The sequence below is a fragment of the Hibiscus syriacus genome, unplaced genomic scaffold (genome assembly GCF_006381635.1).
Source record: "Hibiscus syriacus cultivar Baekdansim isolate YM2019G1 unplaced genomic scaffold, ASM638163v2 tig00110721_pilon, whole genome shotgun sequence".
Lineage (NCBI taxonomy): Eukaryota > Viridiplantae > Streptophyta > Magnoliopsida > Malvales > Malvaceae > Hibiscus > Hibiscus syriacus.
The window spans coordinates 935,530-958,329 of record NW_024062839.1 but is presented as its reverse complement, the minus strand read 5'-3'; the positions used below and the strand labels follow the sequence as shown (position 1 = coordinate 958,329).

Here is a 22,800-nt window from a genome sequence, read left to right as displayed (position 1 = left end):
AAAGTATAAATTATTTGTTGAAATTTTTTACTCGATTTTTATATAAAAGTTTCTTCACTTCTAGCTTTTAATTTTACTTAATCAATTTACACTTCTTTTTTATTTTACCCGTGTTTAATGAACCTACCTCTCTCTCTCTCTCTCTCTCTCTCTCTCTCTCTCTCTCTCTCTTCTCTCTCTCTCTCTCCTCTCTCTCTCTCTCTCTCTCTCTCTCTCTCTCTCTCTCTCTCTCTCTCTCTCTCTCCTCTCTCTCTCTATATCTATATATATCTCTATATATATATATATTATATATATATATATATAGGCACGGAGCTAGAATTAAATATGGCAGGGTCGAAATATTAGACTATTTAAGAAAAATATAAAGACTTGTTAGGTATTTAAACTCGAAATTCAGCATGAACCAAACGACCTTAGTGATTAAGGGATTGTTGTTATCCTTGAGGTCCCTAGTTCAAGCACATATGTAGGGGTATGAGTGTTCATTGTCAAATAGTTGAAAATATTTGTACATATATCACATTGTATTCACCCTAAATGTTTTTTAAAAAACTCAAAACTCATAAGACAACTTCTAATTTGTCTAATATTTTAATTTACAATGACTTAAATTGTAATTAGACAAAAAAATTAGAACATATACTTATCATTCTTTAGTTCAACCCTTACTTGATTAAATATTTAATAAATTTTTATATTTTTAAAATTTAAATATTTATTTTTACATGAACCAAAATACTATTAAATCAAAATTATATCGAATATATAAATTTTAATAGGAGTCGGGCCCCCTTGGGCCCTAAGGAAGCTCTATCCCTGTATATATATATATAGTTGGGATCCATTTATAAACTTTTTTAGTTTTACATAGATTTAAGACCGTTAGATAAGTGAAAATAGATTATTGAGATTAACAATATGAAAATGAGAAGATATTTATTGGGGGGAAAACAAGTTAATTTCAATCGTCTATTTTCACTCATCTATTTGTCACACCCCAAAATCCAGACTAATATTTTAGTCTCTATAATTCGAAAATTTTATTGGCTTTAATTTCAAATCTGAGACTAGATTGAATAATTGTGAATTTAGAGATATGTTTTAACCTTATAAATTTTAGGGGCATTTTAAAAAATTCTGAAAAGTTTGTAAACTTTTATATGATTAACCCATACATAAATTTAAAATACAGTTCACCGTGTTTTTCCTTTTATATTTATTTATTTGTTTGTTTATTTATTTATATATCAATTATTTTATCTATTATACATAATAAGAAAATGAAAAACCTGAAGGTTCCTGCTTGTATTTTCACTGCCGCCTTGGAGCCATGTTCGAGGCATTCCTTCAATTGCTTCATCAAGCCGTTCACGCCCATTGAGAAACATCTCACACCGAAACCATTTTACTTCGTCAGATCAAAATTCTTTATTGTTTTTCTTCAAGCCATCGCTCTTTGTAATTTTATTAATCTGTACACCCATACTATATTTGTCTTTTCATCAAATTGAAGTCATGTTTTGGTGGTTGATTAAGCCAATCGAAAAGTGTGTCCATCATATGGTCCCGACTCTATTTCCGATCGAGAAAAAGATCTTGATCAACGAATTTAATATGTTCTATAACTATTTTAATTTTAATTTTGTTTAATAATTTTTTTACTAAATTTGAAATTAATTAAATTTGATCGATATCGTGGTGATGTATCTGAATCTATGTGCCTTTGTCTACATGACTACGATTTGTATTCTAAATTGTATAACTTATTGATTAATTATCAAACATGTTTTTGAATTATATGTGAGATGTCCGAATAATATGTTTCTGAATTATATGTGAGATGTACGAATCACATATTTTTGAATTATCTTTGAGATGTTTGAACAATATACTTCATAAACTATGACTATTTGAACAAGATGTTTCTTAATTCGACTGTCTGAGCAATAAATTTTTTGAACTGTGATTGTCTGGATAATATGTTTCTTGAATTACGACTCTCTATACAATATGTTTCATGACTTGTCATTTATTTGTGCATACTCTTGAAACTACTTTGATTTCTGTAGTATACGAGACATTGGATGTCATTTGATCTTTATAAGCATGTCACACTTGTGATTTCATTGGTTGAGATGTGAAGGAGGAAGTTTAGTGGACCACTCATGTTTTAGCAATTTATTGCTCCTATTGTGTACACAGTTCCCACAAATTATTTTTTTTGAATTTTAACAATCACCACCTTTGTTTATGCAATTCGTCGCATCCTATTTGATGTTCCATTGATTATGAATAATGGAGAATTTGTTCCTACGAAGCTTAGCTGATGGTTGGCTAGTTATGAACTTACTAGCTTATGTATGCATTCTAGTTTATATGTGTTTCTAAAATTGTTGTGTATGATTGTATGACCTTTTGAAAACTATGTTTATACATATTTTGACCGCATTGAATTCTATAGCTCATCACTTTTATTTTTTTTCATTTTATATTTATGGTCCAATTTTTTTCTATATTTATGGACATTAAAATTGGACCGACATCTTGGAGATTTGAATCTCGAATTTAAATCATATTTTGTTATATTATTTTCTAATAAAAGGCAATAATTGGATAACCTATTTGTAAATATGATTTTGTCTGTTTAAATTTTTGAATTAAATTAAGGATCACTTCGATGATTAATGTGACTTTTAATGATTCGAATGTAACATCTAACCAAATTTAAGGAAAATATGATTTTGTCTGTTTAAATTTCTGAATTAAAATTATGAACCACTTCGATGATTAATGTGACTTTAATGATTTGACTGTAAACATCTAAACAAATTTAAGGGTTACACTAACGTTCCTCAATCTATGTAAAATTAAAAATATTTTACATTGTATAAATGGATTCACCATATGTACGTTTCTTTATGAATGTTTGAGACAGCAACATAGATGAAAAAGGAACTCACCATATTTCAGAGGCATTAATAAAAGTCTATTTCAGTTCTTTCGGACGGATTACATAATAAATTTACACATGTTATAATGAGATCAATAAAGAGATTTGGAAATGGAGGGTAGCTCCATGGAAACTAAGCAGGCAGGCCACTTTCATCTAATGGAACTTGAGGTTAGTCAAGATGTTGTTGTTGAAAGGGTCAGCCAAGTGATCCAACAAGTTCTGATACGGCCCTACGCCCGTCACCAGACCTTGTATGAAGTACCCACGATCGCCAACATAGCCAATCTCCCATTCTTCACCTCTTTCAGCTTCAGATCCTTCAACGACTTCTCGTCTTTCCCAAAACCGAGCGGGTTAAAGATCGGTCCACCGGGGTACGCCGGCTCACCGGACCCTCCAAGGTACTTCTCGAATCCTAAGAAGTATTGTTTCCCCATGGAACCCGGGTTGTACCAATCTTGGAAACGCCGGTGCTCGGCGAATCCCATGAGTGCCATCTCGAACACGAACAATGTGTAAGGGTCCGCCCAATAGTCGTATGTTCCGGCCGGTGGGATCACGCCTGTTTTAAACCAAGGGAGTGCTGTTTCTGCTGGGATGAGACCGGCTTTCCCGAGTATTTCAGGTGCATAGCACCGACTGCACCCAACATTGCGTAACGCCCGTTGATGATCTCGCCGTAGGCTAGCCATTTTGGCTCGATGAACCCTCCTGTGCCTTCGGGGTCCGAGAGCCCCAGTGGATCAAATCCATAATCGCCTGGAAGACTGTTGAGAAATATGTATCAAGAAGACGAGATTATCATGAAATTGCAATCTGTAATTTCGTTTTTACCTGCCGTCCAAGTATGTAAGGCTTTGTTTAGATGCAAACCACAAGGGTCTAACAGCTCCTTGCTGGAAAACACCACATGAACAAGGGTCGTCTAAACAACAATGACAACAATATATAAAAGATGAGAGATTACTGATTAGGGTTAAAGGAGACCTTAACGGGGGGAGTGGAAGCTGCCTTGACAACAAAGGATCCTTTCCTTGAAGACCCAATTTGGGGTTTGGCTCCAAGAATCTGCCTAGCGGTCTCCACTGAGTAGGTAAGAGATGATGAGACGAGCGCTTGTGTTGCCATTTTTGCCTTGTTTGTGAGTAGTAATCTGAGAGCTGGCCTTCAAAATGAGAGCTTAAGGCAGGAAATAAGAGGGTGAATGTAAGCCACTACTTAGGGGCGGAGATGAAATCCTGGTGATAGCAGATGAGGTTGTGATCTGGATGTCCAACAAGGATTGTACACGTAATACTTGGTTAGACTCAATGGATAAGAGATGATGTGGGTGTAGCTGACAAGTGAATCTCCTATGCCACTTGGCTGGCTCTCCACCATGATTCTTTCCCTGCTAGATTCTCAACCAAAAAATCTGGATTTTGTCAGATAAACATTAACTAAACCTGCCTTTTTTATGAGTAAAATACACTAACAAGTGATTTTCTATAAAATCATTAAAGAATAAAAATAGAACTATATTAAAAAATATAAAAATTCAACTAAACAACTTGAATAATAAAAAAAAATAATAAACATCATTATGATTGACAAAGGATAACCACCATCAATACTAACATAATAATAAAATACGATAGTCATTGACAATTAAAATAAAAGTAAAAAAAAATATATATTTATTCATCTTATAGGAAAATTGAATAAAAAATGTCTTCATGTACAAAACTTATAATAAAATATAATTTACTGGACCAAAATATTATTTAGCCCAATGAAATACCTCAATGAGAAAATTGAAAACAAATCCAATTACCAAAAGTTCATAGCATCGGAAATCGACCCAATTTGAAATGGGTTGGGTCTTTCTATGCAGATCCGCCATTGCCGACACACTCACAAAGAATGGATGCAGGTAAACTGATTCTTGTGGAATCATCATCGATGGAATAAAATGGCACTTGCAGTTTTAACTAAAGCCTTATTCGCTCAGAGTACTACTAATAAACCGAGATGTATGAGTGTGGTAATGAGCTTTGGAGACGGAAGCCAAGGGGCGTTGGGTCTACCCGATTCAGTGACGGGTCAGAGGCAACGCTTACGAGCCCACCCGAGTCCTCGGCCTCCCTTCCGATATCACCAGCATCAACGCCAGTCATTATCACTCGCTCGCTATTGATTCCCGCGGTGGACTGTGGGCTTGGGGCTGCAACCATAAATTCCAGCTGGGTCGTGATCCACTTGCCCCAAGGTCAGTTCAACAAAATGATAATTTTCTCACTTGCCCAAATTTTAATTTGGTGGGATGTTGAGAAAGTCACAACAAGTTTAACAAAAATGTATTCTTATTATCTGAGTTTCAACAATACAATGACAAGCTTATATAGGTAAAACTATAACTTTTTACTAGCCTAGCTGGCATAACCGTCTATTAGTCTAGCTGGCAAGCTTAACAATTTTTGGCAACAGCTTTAACAAACTTAACAAGTTTTTAGCTACACAACAACTACAGTAATTGCACAGCATTGAACAACAACCTACATCTCTAATATTCTCCTTACTATTTTCCTTTTCCTTGACCAAATGAGAAAACTTGTACTTTGGATCGAAATTGCTCAACGAAGATTTGGATAACGGTTTAGTAAACCCATCTGTAACTTGATGACTAGCTGGAACATAGTTGACAAGCATCTGTTTAGAATCAACTTTTTCCCTCACAAAATACATATCCAGATCAACGTGCTTAGCTTTTGCATGGTACACTGGATTGCTACTCATGGCAACAATACCACTATTATCGCACCAGACAACTGGTACACACTGCTATGTAAGCTCCATATCTGAAAGAAGTGATCTAAACCAAGTTACCTCAAATGTTGCATCTGCCACACTACGATACTCTACCTCCATGGTGGATTTGGAAACAAATTTTCGTTTCTTGGAGGTTCAGGACACAAGGTTATTACCTACAAAGACACAATATCCTTATATCGATTTTCTATTATCAGGACTACCACCCCAATCTGCATCAACGAATGTCGTCATCCTCACATCCAAAGCATAAGGAGACAACATCATTCCATAATCAAGAGTGCCAACAAGATAGCGAATAATCCGTTTTACAGTAAGAATATGACCCTAACGCGGGACATGTATATAATGGGCAACTTTATTTACATTGAATGTGATATCTGGTCGAGTGTGGCAAGTATACAACAATGCTCCAACAATATTGTGATATTCTTTAGCATCACAGAGCAGATCGCCAACATTCTGTTGCAGTTTGGTTAGTGTCATAGGCGTTACCACAAAATTGGCAGTATCCATATTAACTTTCATCAACAGCTCAAGTATAAACTTGCATTGGCTTAGAAAAAGAGATTCACCACATTTCTTAACTTCAATACCAAGAAAATAGTCAAGTTCTCCAAGGTCCTTAAATGAGAATGCAGTACCCAAGCGTCGAACTATATCTTCAATCTCGATATCTAAAGCACCAGTAATGACAATATCATCAACATACACTAACATATACGTAAAAACACCCATGTTATTGCTAATAAACAGTGATATATCAACCCTAGACTCTGCAAACCCTAGCTGAAATAGACATTATTTTAATCGAGCATGTCAATTGCGAGGTATCTGACGAAGTTCATATAATGCCTTGTGCAATTTACACACAAACTGACTGACATCCTCAGCATATTGTTCGAACCCTAGAGGTTGTTGCATATACATATCCTCATGTAGCTCTCCATTTAAGAATGTATTGTTGATATCAACCTGGCACAGCTGTCACTGTCGAACCACAGCCAGAGACAAGACAACATGAAGTGTGGCAAACTTAACCACTGGACTAAAGGTCTCAGTGAAATCCTGTCCTGGGACTTGAGAAAATCCTTTAGTGACCAACCAATCCTTATGGCGATGAACCGAACCGTCCGTATTAGTTTTCAATTTAAAAAGCCATTTACACCTACAACTGACTGTCCAGGGGTAACTTTACCACAATCCATGTACCATTACACTGCAAAGCATCAAATTCAGCATGAACTTCAGCTTTCTAGTTGGAAGACTTCAACGTATCATACATTAATGGGTTTACAGTTTCAAACGTCACTGGAAATGCTTTAGGCTTGAAAATGTCACACTTGCTCCTTGTGAGCATAGGGTAATATTCACTACAGGTGCATGTGTGACTAACTGCTCAAGTATATTGATGGTAGCATCAACAGCTTGTACAGTTGTGTGGTTATTAGAAGCCAACACTACATCAGACTCAACTGTAGACAAACATTCACAGCCATAACTTCTAGTTCAGTTGGCTCATTTGCAGACAAATCAGCTACACCTGCTGCAGGAGACTTGTTAGACAAATTTGTAAATGGAAAAATAGATTCTTCAAAAACTATATGACTAGACACATAAATTCTCCCACTCGAAGGAAGACAAAGATAACCTTTGTGTTGAGGGCTATAACCAGAAACGTGCACACTTGAGATCGAAACTCAAGCTTATGTGTTTGAAACGGTCGTAAATGAAGAAAACACTTGCAACCAAACACTTTCATATTATAATCTGGTTTCTTCCCAAGAAGTTGCTCACACGGTAATATTTCTCCTAACACTTTAGTTGGTAATCGATTAATAGTATAAACCACAGTCATGGCTACATAAAACCAATATGCACAAGCATAGAGGCTTGAGCAATTAGAACTAAAGCAAGTTCAATGACATGCCTATGTTCTTTTCCACAACACCATTCTGCTCAGAAGTGTAAGGGCAAGTAAGGTGGTGAATAACCATCCTGTAACAAAACCTAGGACAAACTTATGTATTCTCCACTCCAATCACTCTAAATTTCTTTATTGGAAACCCCAAACTAATTCATAACCAATTTCTAAAACAACCTAAATATTAAAATAGTTTGAGACTTGTTTTGCAGGAAATAAATCCAAATGTGCCTAAAAATGCATCAACAAATGTTAAATATTACTTAAAGCCTCTAGAAGCAACATGAGCAGAACCCCAGAGATCAGTAAACACCAACTCAAATGAAGCATTATAAATAGAAGCATAAGGAAATGACAACTTATTACTTTTTCTAATACAACAAGCATCACACTTTCCATTAACATTAGAAGGAATTGTTACGTCAATGGCCTTACAAGCTGTTACTAAAGTATTATAAATGGCATCACCCAGCCGTCTATTCCATACATCGTACAAGCTAGAGTTATGAATATTAGCAATGCACTTTATTACAAACAGCTGGTGAGTAATCTTCTAACACATATAGACCGTCTTTAACCTTCCTTGTAAGTAGCACCTCAGTCATAGAGTTATCACGAACATAACATGCCTTTGAGTGAAACTCAAAGTAAACTCCATTATCCCTAGCATACTTTAAAAATGAAATCAAATTGTTCGTTACACCAGGCACATACAGAAGATCATTTAAGAATAAACGATAAGAAGAAGTAGGTAACACAGCAGTACCAACCATATTAACCTTCAATGAAACATTACCCACAACTAAATTACCTGGACCAAAGTGTTCAACATGGGGGAGTAACATTTTTAGATTTAGGCGTGACGTGATGTGTGGCACCTGAATCTATCACCCACTGATTAGAAGCAGAAGCAAGATCTGCATGAGCTGAAGACAAACTAATCACATTTTTTAGCACGAAGACAATCACAACCACAGGTCACTAACCGCAACATGAGCATTAGTTGAATCCTGCTTAGAACGAAACTGACCACCATCATCAGTAAAACCGTTGAACATCTCATCAAACATATGTCAACATCTATTGACCAGATGCCAACCTTTCCACAAAGTTGACACTAGACACGTTGTTTCCCTCAATCACGACCTTCAGAATGATCACCAGAATAATATCAGTGTGGTTGGGGACGTCCACCACCATCAGGACCAACCACAATACTATGAGCAACATGAGCACTGCAATACCATTTTTCCTGAGCAGAAACCCAACAAGTTGTGTTTCAGCATCAACAAGCATAGTATAAACCTTATATAAGGGAAGATAATCTCCACAATACGTTATGACGGTCATGAACGGATGATAATCCTTTGGAAGCCCATTAAGAATACTGGCAAGATGCTCCATTATAGGAATATGACTGCCATATGATGCCAAGGCATCAAAAACTTCTTTAACCCTAGTAAGGAACACCCACATGTTATCATTGCCTTTCTTAAGAGACTACAACTTATAGTGCAAGTTCATAACAGAAGTTGTAAATCTATTAGTAAAGAACTGAAGTATTGTACACCAAATAACAACAACTGTTTCAACACTAACAAATTGAGATAACAAGTGAACACTAATGGTAAACAATAGCCAAGAGGCCATAACACTATCTTGAGCAGCAAAATTCTCACACGTCTCATTGGAGATCAAGACTCTATTATCATCAGTAACCATCTCAGGAGGGGGTTGTATCGCACCGGTCAGCAATCATTCTAGGCGATGACTCATTTGAGTAAGAAGAACTTGTTGTTTCCATAAGAGGAAGTTTATCTTGTCAAGAACCATGTTTACCTTCTTATTGGTAAATATTCTGACACTGCTAGAATAAGCCACGAAAAAAGCACCACACTAAAGAGCAAACGCAACAGTTGAAACACACCCCATAGTACGCAGCCAAGCAAGCTCCAAGACCTTTGACGAAAGATACCATGTTTATAAACTCACAACAAGTTTAACAAAAATGTATTCTTATTATCTGAGTTTCAACAATACAATGACAAGCTTATATAGGTAAAACTATAACCGTCTACAAGCCTAGCTGGCATAACCATCTATTAGTCTAGCTGGCAAGCTTAATAGCTTTTGGTAACAACTTTAATAAGTTTTTAGCTGCATAACAACTACAATAACTGGACAACAGTGAACAACAATCTATATCTCTAATATGGGAACTAATTCTTTTATTCCTAGTTGCGTGGTTATCATGTTAAAACTTGATTTATATTGTTAGAATGAACAAAAATTCAATCTAATTCTCCTGGTGTGCGGTGTTTTGATAAGTTGATTGAATAACTTCACCCTAAAGGCAAATTTTTGGTCTTAGGTTTTCAGTTTTTATGAAGAATGGGCCTGATTATTTTGACATAATTAGTTATATGTGACAATGCAAGGGTGTTTGTTGATGAATTCAATGTTTAATCTAATTTGAAATGGTGAACTCTTTATTGGTTTTGATTGTGGGCAGAGACTCATGGAATGATCCAAAGAGAGTGGAAGGGTAAGATCATGTGATTGTTTGTGTTGCTTTTGTTTCAGGTGTAGTTTCTGCTGCCATTGGCAGATATGATTCAGTGTGGGTATGGGGAAAGTCGAAGAGGGGTAGCTCGATCTTGTAAAGGGTATCATCGATGCCTTCATACCTGCATAGTCTAAGCGCTTGCCAGAGAAAAGATATGAAAGACGGGCTCCTAAATTCTTAAGGTAGATTAATTTATCCTCTATACTTAACTTTGAGATTGAGCACTTAATCATCCTATTATAAGGAAATTTCATGATTGTATTTTCTTTGACATGTTTTATTTGGTTGGGGGACATGTTCTTGCACATACATGATGGGAAATTGTTTGGTTTGGGTTATTCAGCTGATGGTAGAAAAAAAATGTTAGGGAATCTCTGGAGGCATCGTTGCTGGACTCAAATACTAATATATCGATGAATGACAAACAATTTTCAGGTTCAGGACTGGATGTTGCTAAGAAAATGGTTTTGGAATAAAGAAAAAGAAAGGCATGCCAATCAGTTGGGAACCATGATTGGTATAAGAAGTGCAAGGGATTGAAGTTAAATACATTGTTTACGGGCTTGATCATTCATTGGTCCATTGTTGTAAGTAATAGTTTGTGTAGATTACACGATAGACACCTTATTGGGGTAGTTGGCATGCATCTTTGTTAATTTTGAGTGACAAATTTCATGTAACATCATTATTGAGCTATGGAAGTAATGTATATGGTCGGCTGGAGAGAGCCATATGGATTTGGGATTCTTAACTGTTGATCTAACTACCCATCCCGTGTCAATATCATCTAGTATTGGTCATTCTTTGGCAATTGGTGAGGTTTTATCATCAAATGTCGAAGTTGGTGGAATGAGCATTTTCTCATGGGGTTGGAGCTAATGTTCACAATTAGGTAGAGAATTACTGGAGAATCTCCCGTTGATGATCGATGGATTGGAAGCGAAATCACCTGTATCAGTGTCGGGAGGACGGGTACATTATATTATTGTGGCGTCTAATGGAGAGGTGTGAGTTTGGTGATGTGGTAAGAATGAGCGACTTGGGTTAGGAAGTTCAAGCGAAGAAGTTGAGCCAACTCTGCTAAAGTGTTTGGAATATTTCAAAGTTCTACAAGCAGTGTCAGGTTTGATCATAACCTAATTTTGGTAGATGAATGATGTTACAAGCAGGGTTAAGTTATTTACTGAATTGTTATTTTTGTGATGGTTAGGTTTGTGTTGAATTAAAGTTATTCATATATTTGGGCAAAATTCGTGAGATAATGGTGTGGAAAAAAATAATTCGTGAGATAATGTTATTGGAAATGAATGCATTGTGAAATGAATGTATAGTGAAATTGGAAAGTAAGGGAGAGATGTAAAAACTAAAATGGAAAACGTGGTTTTCAAGGGCAGAAAAGGCATACCACTAAATTCCAAACTTTGCTCACATTGGGAAAAGACTTACTTTAATCATTATTAAATAATTATTAAGAATCATTTCTAAATTATATAATTACTAAATCATTAAATATCAAATCGTTAAATATTAATAATAAATCATTAGAAGTATCGATATCATTTTGAGGTTCTGTTTCCATGGTTTCGGTACTGCTTTAGCAGTATCGGTACTACTTAGTCTAAATTGAGTTTTTACTCGATTAAATTTCAAAAACCTTTAGTAAAAATTGATCATTTGAGTAAGGAGTAAAAATTGAATCGAAATAATCTTAAAATTTATAAAAATTAATTAACAAATTTGTTGATATTTAAAAAAACAAAAATATATCAAGTTAGTAGTAATCATTATTAAAATATTATTATCAAATCATTATCAAATTATAATTTTATTATTATTGATCATTACTAAATGATTAGTATCAATTCCAAATCATTAAATATTAATAATAAATAATTATTAGTAATCATTACTAAATCATATTATCACTAAATCATTAAATATCAAATTATTAGATTAATAATAATTATTAAATCATTATTAGTAATATAGTAATCAATCAATCATATTAAATAATTATTAGTTATAAAACATAAATTCAACTTAAATTCGAAGATTTAATCATTTAAGATAATAAATTACATAAATTTCCTTGCAAAAATAGGTTCATTATTACAAAATCAAATATATAAATATACAGAAATACATATATGATTACTAATGAGACATATATCTTAGTAAATTAGGACATTTGTTTTTTGAATGACCTTCACCCCTACATCATCCGCATCTCTTTGGTTTACATCTCTCTAGCATGCAAATTCATACTGGTATGAATACGACTGGACTCAGGTAGACCCTTTGGACTTCTACGAAGCATTGAATTTTGCAGCCATTCGTCATGATCATTTTTGGGCCAATATGATTCATTTGGGATCTGTTTGAACGCATAGTTGTAGACATTTAATATCCTATGTAGGTGAAAGCATTCATCAACATAAGTGTATGCACTTACACCAGCATACATACATGCAACACTGCATGAGCACATGGATATTTCTATGCCTGAAAACGACCACAATCACACCATTTGTGTCGTAAATCAACTTTAAATGTTTGGTTTTCTCCTCCGACGTTACGACGTATGCATGACACAATAAAAGTATGACCAACTCGGTCGAAATTATGAATAACCATTGATGTTGCCAATCGCTCGTTTGCTTCCATTGCTTCCACCACTGTAGGAGCCCAAGTTTGACCTCTATTTATGAGACACTCAATTTCTTTGCCTCTATCGAACCAAACCTTAGTCAACCTAAAGTACGTCTCTTTCACCACACTCTCTATTGGGAGATGGCGTGTACCTTTTAGTACTGAATTAATGGTCTAAGCAAGGTTTATGGTCATATGTCCGTATCGCCGACCTTCATCGTATGCTTGCTACCATTTTTCCCGCGGTAATTGTTTTTGATAATAAACTCGTGAATTTAAGGGCAAGCATTCGATCAAGTTGAGTAAAAAATTTTCGAGTTATTCGAGTTCTATTTTACAACTCGAACTTAATTTAAAAAAATTCGATTTCTATGTTTATTCAATGCTTAAACGGTCCGCATCTTGCCCAATAAAGATATGAATTTTGCTTTAATTACATTTGGCTTAATATAAAAACAATTGTCGAATTATACATCGAAAAATATTTTAAAAAATAAACTTTTTGTTTGATTTAAGAAACCAATCCAAATTCATTGGCCAATCATGAGTAGAGGTAGTAAAACTAGAGTCGACTCGAAAAATTGAATTTTTTTATTCGATTCGACTCAAAAAAAACTTGACTTGAATTGACTTCGAGTTGCAATTTCATAAACTCGACTCGAAAAAATTTCAAGTACAAATCGAGTTGTAAAATAAAACTCGAACAACTGGAAATATTTAGTAATTAGTGGATTTATTTTAACATTTGCTTCGAGTTCTTAGACTTTGTATGATATATGTATATACACATATGAAAAAAATATGAAGAAATATATTTGTATTATATTTGATATTTAATGATTTAGTAATGATTACTAATAATGATTTATTATTAATATTTAATGATATAATATTAATAATTTAATAATAATTAATAATAATGAAATTATAATAAATATTAATAATGATTCCTCATAATTATTTAATAATGATTAAAGTAAGCATTTTCTCAATGTGAGCAAAATTTGATATTTAGTAATATGCCTTTTCTGCCCTTGAAAATCGCGTTTGGAACATTTTCCATTCTTTTTTAGTTTTTACATCTCTCCCTTACCTGGCAATTTCACTATGCATTAATTTCACAATTCACAAAACAAGCGTTTGGTCATCGGGATCACATGTTGACCTAGTTCATGCACACACACAGGACGTTTGGACGGCTTGGTGACCTCCTGGCGACCAATGTTCTTCCGGTAGCAAACAACCTATCTCAGTAATTAATTTTTTAATAATATTAACTCGTGAATTTTTTTTCACACCATTATCTCACGAATTTTACCCAACTTTGTATGATATGTATATCACATATGAGAAAAAATGAAATATATATATATATATATATATATATATATATATGCATCGGAAACATTGTATATGATTATAAAAAATGATTTAAATTGAAATCAAATAATATTATAAATATTTAAAATTAAATTTAAATAAAAACTCGAAAACTCGTTTTGACTCGAAAAAATTTCAAGTCAAGTTTGAGTTATAAAATAGGACTCGTCAACTCGAATAACTCAAAATATTTATTTGGCTCGATAGAACGCTCATCCCTAGTTACATATATGGCTAGAGTTAGGAAAGTAGATATTTTATATTTTTTATAAAAAACTAATTTATATTTATTTAATTAATATTTATAAATATATTATATCAAGTGGATTATGGAATGAGTATAGTAGAGATTGAATAGCTATCGATATTTATATAAGCCGTGGGACAGAAATAATTTTAATATTGTAAAATACTAAACATCACGTAATATAAATAAAATTAGACAGAGATAAGTGTGGGATGTCCAATTGACATTTTTTACAATGGACAAAACGATTACGTTTTGTTTACTATCTTAAGAACTATATTCCGTGGATATCAGATTGTAAAAGGTTGGGAAGGTCATTTGGTGGTTCTTCAATCCAGTGCATCCCTTCAGCTCTTCTGGAAGCCCGGTTGGCCATCCGATCGGCGCAACAATTTCCCTCACTCCAGGTATGTCGAACTTCTTTAACCCATCATTCTTTCATCATCTTTTGACATTCACTGATGATGATTTCATGCTGCATGTTGGTCGATTTTCCTCCTTGTAACGCTCCAAGGTCTTCGCAAGCCTCATTCCTTTTTTGATTCCCCAGATTTCAGCTGTGGTGATCATTGTTTTTCCGAGATTTACCACGAACCCGTGGATCCAATTCCTATCTTTGTCTCTTAAAAGTCCACATGTCGTCGCCATGCCAGTATTTGCTTTGCCTCGTCTGTATTCAAGATCCAGTATCCTCATGGTGGTCTTCTCTATTTAACCCATCTGGGTTCACATGTAATTCTTTGTTTAATACTGTTTGTTTCTTGGGAAATTTCTTTGGCAAGCTTGATGTTGTAGTTTAGTAAATGTTTAGTGTTGGGATAATTATTTTGAGTATTGTTTCATTTCTGGTTTTCCATAAACCACATATGATTGTAGAGAATTGAGTTCCCCATTTTTCCCATCTTTGGTCACTTTTTCGTATCGACAATTCCTTCTAACCAATCTTCAAAGGCCCTAGACTCAAAGCTTCCATCTTGAATCCTCGCTTCAGTCTTCTCCCACACTTCTTTCGCAACTTTACACTCTCTCAAGACGTGTTCGATCTATTCAATAACTCCCTGACAATGTTTACACTGATTGTCTTGGGTCATTCTCTTCTTCCCAAGCAGCTCGTTCATGTTTAGTTTATTCAGAATAGAGAGCCAAATGAATACTCTAATTCTTTCAGTAGTTGCTACATTCTAAATGCATTCCAGTTTCTGAACTTGTTGGTTCGATATACTTGAATGCACAATTGCTTTGTAGGCGGATTTCACCGAAAACTTACCATCTTTAGCAAAACCCCAGTAAATTTTGCCCACTTTATTGTCAGTATCATTCCCTGGTAGAGAACACACCTGATTTGGTTAACTCGATCATCGGGAAGTAAATTCTTTAAGGCATGAAGGTTCCGTGATCTATCTTCATTTATAAAATCAACAACTTTTCTATCATCTCTATCTCTTTTCGAGAATTTTACTCTCAAGGGGTGTCATCTATCCACCAATCAGTCCAGAATTTTGTATTTTCTCCCGATCTAATATGATATTTGCAACCTTCCTTTATAAAATCTTTAGTATTCATGATGCCTCTCCAAGTAGCAGAACAATTTCCTTGACAATTTGCTTCCAAAAAATTTGTTCCCTTCAGATATTTTTCTCTAAAGATTTTGCACCAAAGGTTTCTTTTTCTTCGAGCATCCTCCAACCACTCTTTGCCTACAGAGATAAGTTCATATCCTTCGTTTTTTGAGTCCAATGCCTCCTGCATTTTTGGGTTTATACACTATATCCCAATTGAAAAGGTGCTTGTGTTCATTTGTTGTACTTCCTCCCCATAAGAAATTTCGGTTCAATTTATCTAACGTGTTACATGTTGAAGTGGGGAGTACTACGGTCTGCATGGTATGGATGGGGATGGCAGCAGTCACGGCTTGAATTAATGTTTTGCGGCATGCCAAAGATAATACCTTGCCTTTCCACCCAGCCATTCGTCTCATAACTTTTTCAACGATCGGGGCATAAGTGTTGAAATTGCCCCTTTTGTGAAGGATCGGAACCCCCAAATACAAACCAAGGTTGTCAGTTCTAGTGATGCCACTGAGTTGACTAATCTGTTCAGCAACTTCATTATTGGTGTTTATTGAAACGAATAATTTTTTTTTTCTGAAGACTGATTTCCATTCCAGACGCAGTGCTGAAAATTTGTAAGCAACTTTTCACCTCCAAAAACTTGCTCCCTTGTAGCTTCGAAAAATAACAGTAAATCGTCTGCAAAAAATAAGTGGCTAAGATTAGTGCCCCTCTTAATAGTTTGATAGACTTGTAATACCTCAATTTAGGGGCTAAATTTTAGAATTATAAAGTGGTGGATATAATTGGAATTTTGAAAGAAATTGAGGATTAAATTGGAAAATTTTCAAAATTGGTAAATCATTTTAAGAAGTGTAGGAAATTCAGTGGCTAAACTATTAGTTTACCCTTTTTTATTTTGGAGAGAATTATAAGTTTCTCCCCCATTAGTTTCCAGAGAAATTTTCCAGTTTTCCTTCCCCTTCAACCCTCCTTTCTTCTCCGATCTACTCACCGTCCGACCTCCGATTGACGAACCGAAACCACCATCGTGTTTGTTGTCGACCGATGAACAAAAAACCTCAAACCTTTCGTCGTGAATCATCGTCGTTCGTCGTTAATTTCAGTCGGAAGTATCGTCGGTTTTAACTCAATTTTCATTGGTTTTTCGTCGATTCACGTCGATCTGGCCATTCGTTTTCGACACCTCCCACACGTCATCACCGACGCGTGGAAGGGTGAGAAAGTTAAACTTTTCGATGTTTCGGAATCGACCTCTCCACCGTTCAAAATTGTGAACCGAGCTTGATTAGTGTCTCAAAAAGCCTTAAAATAATTTTTAGAAATTTTTTGAGAATTTTTCCGACACCATATCACTGCTCACGCGCCGCACGCGCCGCCACTGCTCGTAGCGGTGCTAATTTTGTAATTAATTTCTGTTAGGGTGATATTTGTGTAAAACTGTTGACTGTTGACCGATTGATCGCGTTGACCGTTGACCCGCGTTGAGCACTGTTGACCAGAACTTTAACCGTCGTTGACTTTTTCCGGATATACCTATTCTAACATTTTTTGACGTCCTGAGTCCGATTCCGCAGTTCGTTTTTCAAAATTCAGACTCGAAAGCCTCGAAATTGCCAGTTAAACCCGTTGACTTTGTTCCTCAATAGGACCTTGTTCCTAGAATCTGATCAAATTGCTCAAGTTTCATGTTATCCTTATGGATAACTATAAATGCCTCTGAAAAATACGTGAATACTCTAGTGTGTTCCATATAAACTACATGACGGTTTTATATGTTTTGAAATGAGTTTAATACAAGTATTGATTTACTGGTTTATGAACCATGTCAACATGGTAAGTGATTTACGATTATGGTTTTATCAAAAATATAAATTGTTTCTGATTTATGGAATCATGGGAACTACTGGATTATGAACTATGGTTTTATGTTTCACTAGTTATACTTGAACTGTTTTACTGGAATATTATATGGGTAGACTGGAGGTACAGCTCTGATCAAGCTGGAAATTTCTTACAGACCTAAGGTGATCCTTGGGTAGGCTCTCAGGCCCCAAGGCACTCCCTTGGGTTAATCATTTGACTACTTATGGTGTACATGTAGAAATTGATTATATGATTTATTTCAATATCATAGATATGGCATATTATTGGATCACGATCCAAGTATTATGATTTATGGCTAAATTGATTTTTACTGGACTTTTATATGGATAGGATTACGAAGTATGGGTCACAGAGCTCTGATCCAGTTGGTAAGACCTTACGGACTTAAGGATATCCTTGGATAGGCTTATAGGCCCTAAGGCATATTCTTAGGTTGGTTTCCTTTGCTGTGTGCTTAAGGTAACCCTATGGATCTAAGGGTATCCTTGGGTAGGCCCAAGGTATATCCTTAGGTTGGTTTCCTTTGTTGTGTGCTTAAGGTAACCCTACGGATCTAAGGATATCCTTGGGTAAGCCCAAGGTATATCCTTAGGTTGGTTTCCTTTGTTGTGTGCTTAAGGTAACCCTATGGATCTAAGGGTATCCTTGGGTAGGCCTATAGGCCCAAGGAATATCCTTAGGTTGGCTCCCTCTTTGCTATGTGCTGAGAAAGCCCTACGGATGCAGTTCTGGGGAACTGCATAATGGAGTTTGGTTGGGGGTTCAACTATGGTTTTAAAAGATTATATCTTTTTACTGGTTTTGATTGGAACAGACTATACATCATATTCGACCTCATGAAAAAATGATAGTATGAAATGTTTCTTATGAACTGAGATTCATGACTTTTACTTGATGTACTACTAATGGAACCCCAGATTATCCCGTAAACTGGTATACGTCTGATTCAATAAGCAAATTATATGGTTTCCCATTTATCTGCATGTCATGTAGCATCATCTGGTAGTTATGTATTACTGAGTTTTCCGAAGCTCACGCTATTACTCATCATGGCAGGTTAAAAGAATTGTACTTGTACAGCTATCGACATCAATAAGGGAGTTCTTCCGGCGTTGCTTGCAGAGTATGGTACAAGTTATTAGGGGGCATATAATTGTATTTTGTTTGAAATACGAGTATGAAAATCTATTTTATTTCTAAATACTAATAAATGATTTTAAACTCCAGATCAGATCGGGTTATCCGCATCTGTAACCCCCTAGACCCGGCCTATGCGTTTCGACTAAGTCTAGTGGATCACATTATGATTATTAAAGACATTTTTCGAAACCGTTATTCCATCAATATAAAATCACATTATAAATAACATGAAATTATAAACAAATTATACTATCAAAATCCAACTCGTAAATATAGTACCAATAAATGATAATTTAATTTAAAACACGTCTTCAAATTCAATATCACAATAAACCGAGCAGTATTAGCAAAAGAGTTATCATTATAAAATCCGATATTTTAAAATAAGGTCCATGCCACCAAAATAAAGTCAACTTGCTAGATAAAAACATTACAATTTGATTTACTTCAAGAGATATGTTGATCCTCCAAGTGCTCGTACCAAGGTATCTAACCAACAGTATCTGAAAGGGGAAAACATTTTCAAAAGGTGAGCTAGGCTCAGTGTGTCCCAACATTTCCATAAAATCACAATAGGTACAAATCATAGTCCAGTAATCTCACAAATTCGTAAAGAGTTTAACTTTTGAAAATCATAGTTTAAACCCTTTTCTGGTACACCATCAGTAGTTCCCAAAAGTATTTTCCATATAGCTTACTTTATGCACATAGCAAAAAGAAAGCCGACTTAAGGATAGGCTATGAAGCTTGTATCCTTAAGCCCAAGTCAATAAGTCCATATAGCTTACCCTAAGCACACAGCAAAGGAAAGCCGACCTAATGAAACATCTTGGGGCCCTCAAGAGTCACATTAGGCCCAGTTAGCTTGATCAGAGCTATTCCATCGTATTTCAATTCCAAAATTCAATTGCACCGTGACATAAATTCCATCAATCCAAAAACATGGTAATCATATACCATTTCAAAACAAAAATTAGATAGCAGCCATATTCCATAAATTGTCACATTAAATTGGTACATCCATAAAACAATAGCCAATGAATTCGGTGTACCACATATTAAAACCAATAAAACAGTTCAATAATAAGCAAGGAACACACCTCGACAATAGGTTCAAATAGCAAATTTACTGATTGCTGGTTTCACCACGCTCTGCTACAATTTTCGAACGGGTGAATACTGGCACACGTGGTTTAACTGATCTAGAAGAGCTGGGTCGAGCTGTCGAACGATCCGGAGAGTCTCTTGTACCTTCAAACAATAATAATCTATCAGTCCCAAATCCTATTTAATTGTTCAAAGCTAGTCTTCTTAAGTATATAAGCATTTTTCGAGTTTGACTATCAATTTGGGGTATTTCGAGTCTGAATTTGGCCAAACGGATTACGGAAACGGAATCAGGACGTCGAAAAATATAAAGTATGACTTTTCGAAAATTCAGATTCTTGGTCAAAGTCAAAGTCAACCACTTTGACCTTCGATTTGGAGACCTTCGGGTTTGAATTTGGTGAAACGGATTGCGGAAATGGATTTGGCACGTCGAAAACTATCAGGATAGGTATACTCGGAAAAGATTTACGGTCGTTTAAGGGTCGGTCAAAGCCATTTTAAGTTTTAGTCAAAGAAAGTCAACGGTCACGGTCAACGGTCATGGTCAACGGTCAACGGTCGGTCGGGTCAACAGTCGGGTCGGGTCAACAGTCGGGTCGGGTCAAACCGGTTCAAAACTGGTCAAACCGGTTTTCCAGCAGCTCACTCTCCCTACGGCGGCGCGTGCGGCGCGTGAACAGTGCCACGGTGTCGGAAAATTCCCGGAAAAATTTCTAAAAATTATTTTGAGCGATTTCGAGATACTTACAACGATCGGTTCAAATTTTTGAACGGCGGAGAGCTCGTATTTCAACTCGGCCGAATCTTTGACTGCTCCACCTCCTCACGCACCGCCGTCGACGGCGAACAAAGTTGACACCGGCAGACTCGCAACGACACAAGGAACACGATGGTGCAGGAGGTGTCGTAAACGGAACAACGATCGGCGGTGAATTTAAGTTTTTCCCGACGATAGAGCTAAAAAAAACGACGATACTTTGACTGAAAATTCCCGACGTTTGGCAGCGTTTCACTTCAATTAATTTGAAGGGTTTGTTCCTCGCTTGATGATGAGCACAACGGTGGTTTCAATTTTACGATTGGACGTCGAACGGCGTCGGAATCGGCTTTGAAGTAGAGTGCAGGAGGAGGAATTTCACAATTGTTTTCTGTTTTAAAAACAGAAAACCATTCATACGTTTATATTAAATTTTCTGCCGACACTAAAAGGAGTAATGCAGGGCTTGGTCCCTGAATTTCCTTTAACTTCTAAAATGGCCTACAATTTTGAAAACTTCCGATTTAATCCTCAAATTTTGCCAAATTACTTAATTAAATTTTTTTTTCTCTAAATTTATTCCGGGTTGTTACAATTCTCCCCCTCTACAAGAAATTTCGTCCTCGAAATTTACCTTATGAGAATAGTTGAGGAAACTGAGCCTCCATTGACTCCAATGTCTCCCAAGTAGCTTCTGAGGGGCCTCGATTACTCCACTGAACTTTGACCATTGGAATTCGCCTATTCCGAAGAACTCTTTCATCTCTTTCTAAAATCTGAATGGGCTCATCCTCATATGACAAATCCGGTCTCAGCTCTACTTCTTCAACCTGAATAATGTGACCTGGATCTGGAAGGTATCGCCTTAACATAGACACATGAAAAACATCATGAATACGACTGAGGTGGGAAGGCAACTCAAGCTGATAAGCAACAGGTCCAACTTTCTTCAGAATACGATACGGCCCAATAAATCGTGGACTCAATTTACCCTTACGCCCGAATCTCAATACTTTCTTCCACGGTGAAACTTTTAAGAAGACCTGATCACCAACCTCAAATTGTATATCTTTCCTTCTCTGATCTGCATAAGACTTCTGCCTATCAAATGCCTCTTTCAAACGGTCACGTATAAATCTGACTGTGTCCTCTGTCTCTCGCACTAACTCAGGTCCCAACGTTTTCCTATCACGCAACTCAGTCCAACAGATCGGAGTGCGACATTTACGCCCATAGAGTGCTTCATAGGGTGCCATACGAATGCTGGTCTGATAACTGTTATTGTAAGCAAATTCAGCCAAAGGCAAAAATTTCTCCCAGCTACCATGAAAATCGATTACGCAACCCCGTAACATATCCTCAAGTATCTGAATCACTCTATCAAATTGACCATCAGTTTGTGGGTGAAAAGATGTGCTATAATCCAATCTTGTTCCCAAAGCCGTATGTAGCGCCTTCCAAAATCTCGAAGTAAATCTCGGATCTCGATCAGAAATAATAGACAATGGAACACCATGCAATCTAACAATCTCTGAAATATACAATCTTGCCAGCTTGTCCAAAGTATAATCTACTCGCACAGGAATGAAGTGAGCTGACTTTGTAAGTCTGTCAACAATCACCCAAACTGAATCTTTTTTCGAAGGAGTCATAGGCAAGCTAGTAACAAAATCCATAGTAATACGCTCCCATTTCCATTCAGGAATCTTAATAGGCTGTAACAAACCTGATGGATGTTGATGTTCTGCCTTAACTTGTTGACAAGTCAAACACCTCGCTACAAAATTTGAGATGTCCTTCTTTAT

General features: G+C 35.9%; 1 long non-coding RNA gene and 1 pseudogene across 1 annotated transcript; one reads left to right on the top strand and one right to left on the bottom strand.

Annotated features, from left to right (window-relative positions):
• Positions 1-821: 821 nt before the first annotated feature.
• LOC120139047 lies at positions 822-19,528 on the top strand. The gene is made up of 5 exons (XR_005517583.1): positions 822-836; positions 1,517-1,520; positions 2,935-3,071; positions 14,825-14,827; positions 19,517-19,528. It is a non-coding gene; the product is annotated as an uncharacterized LOC120139047 (long non-coding RNA).
• LOC120139046 lies at positions 2,948-4,153 on the bottom strand (annotated as a pseudogene).
• Positions 19,529-22,800: the final 3,272 nt, after the last annotated feature.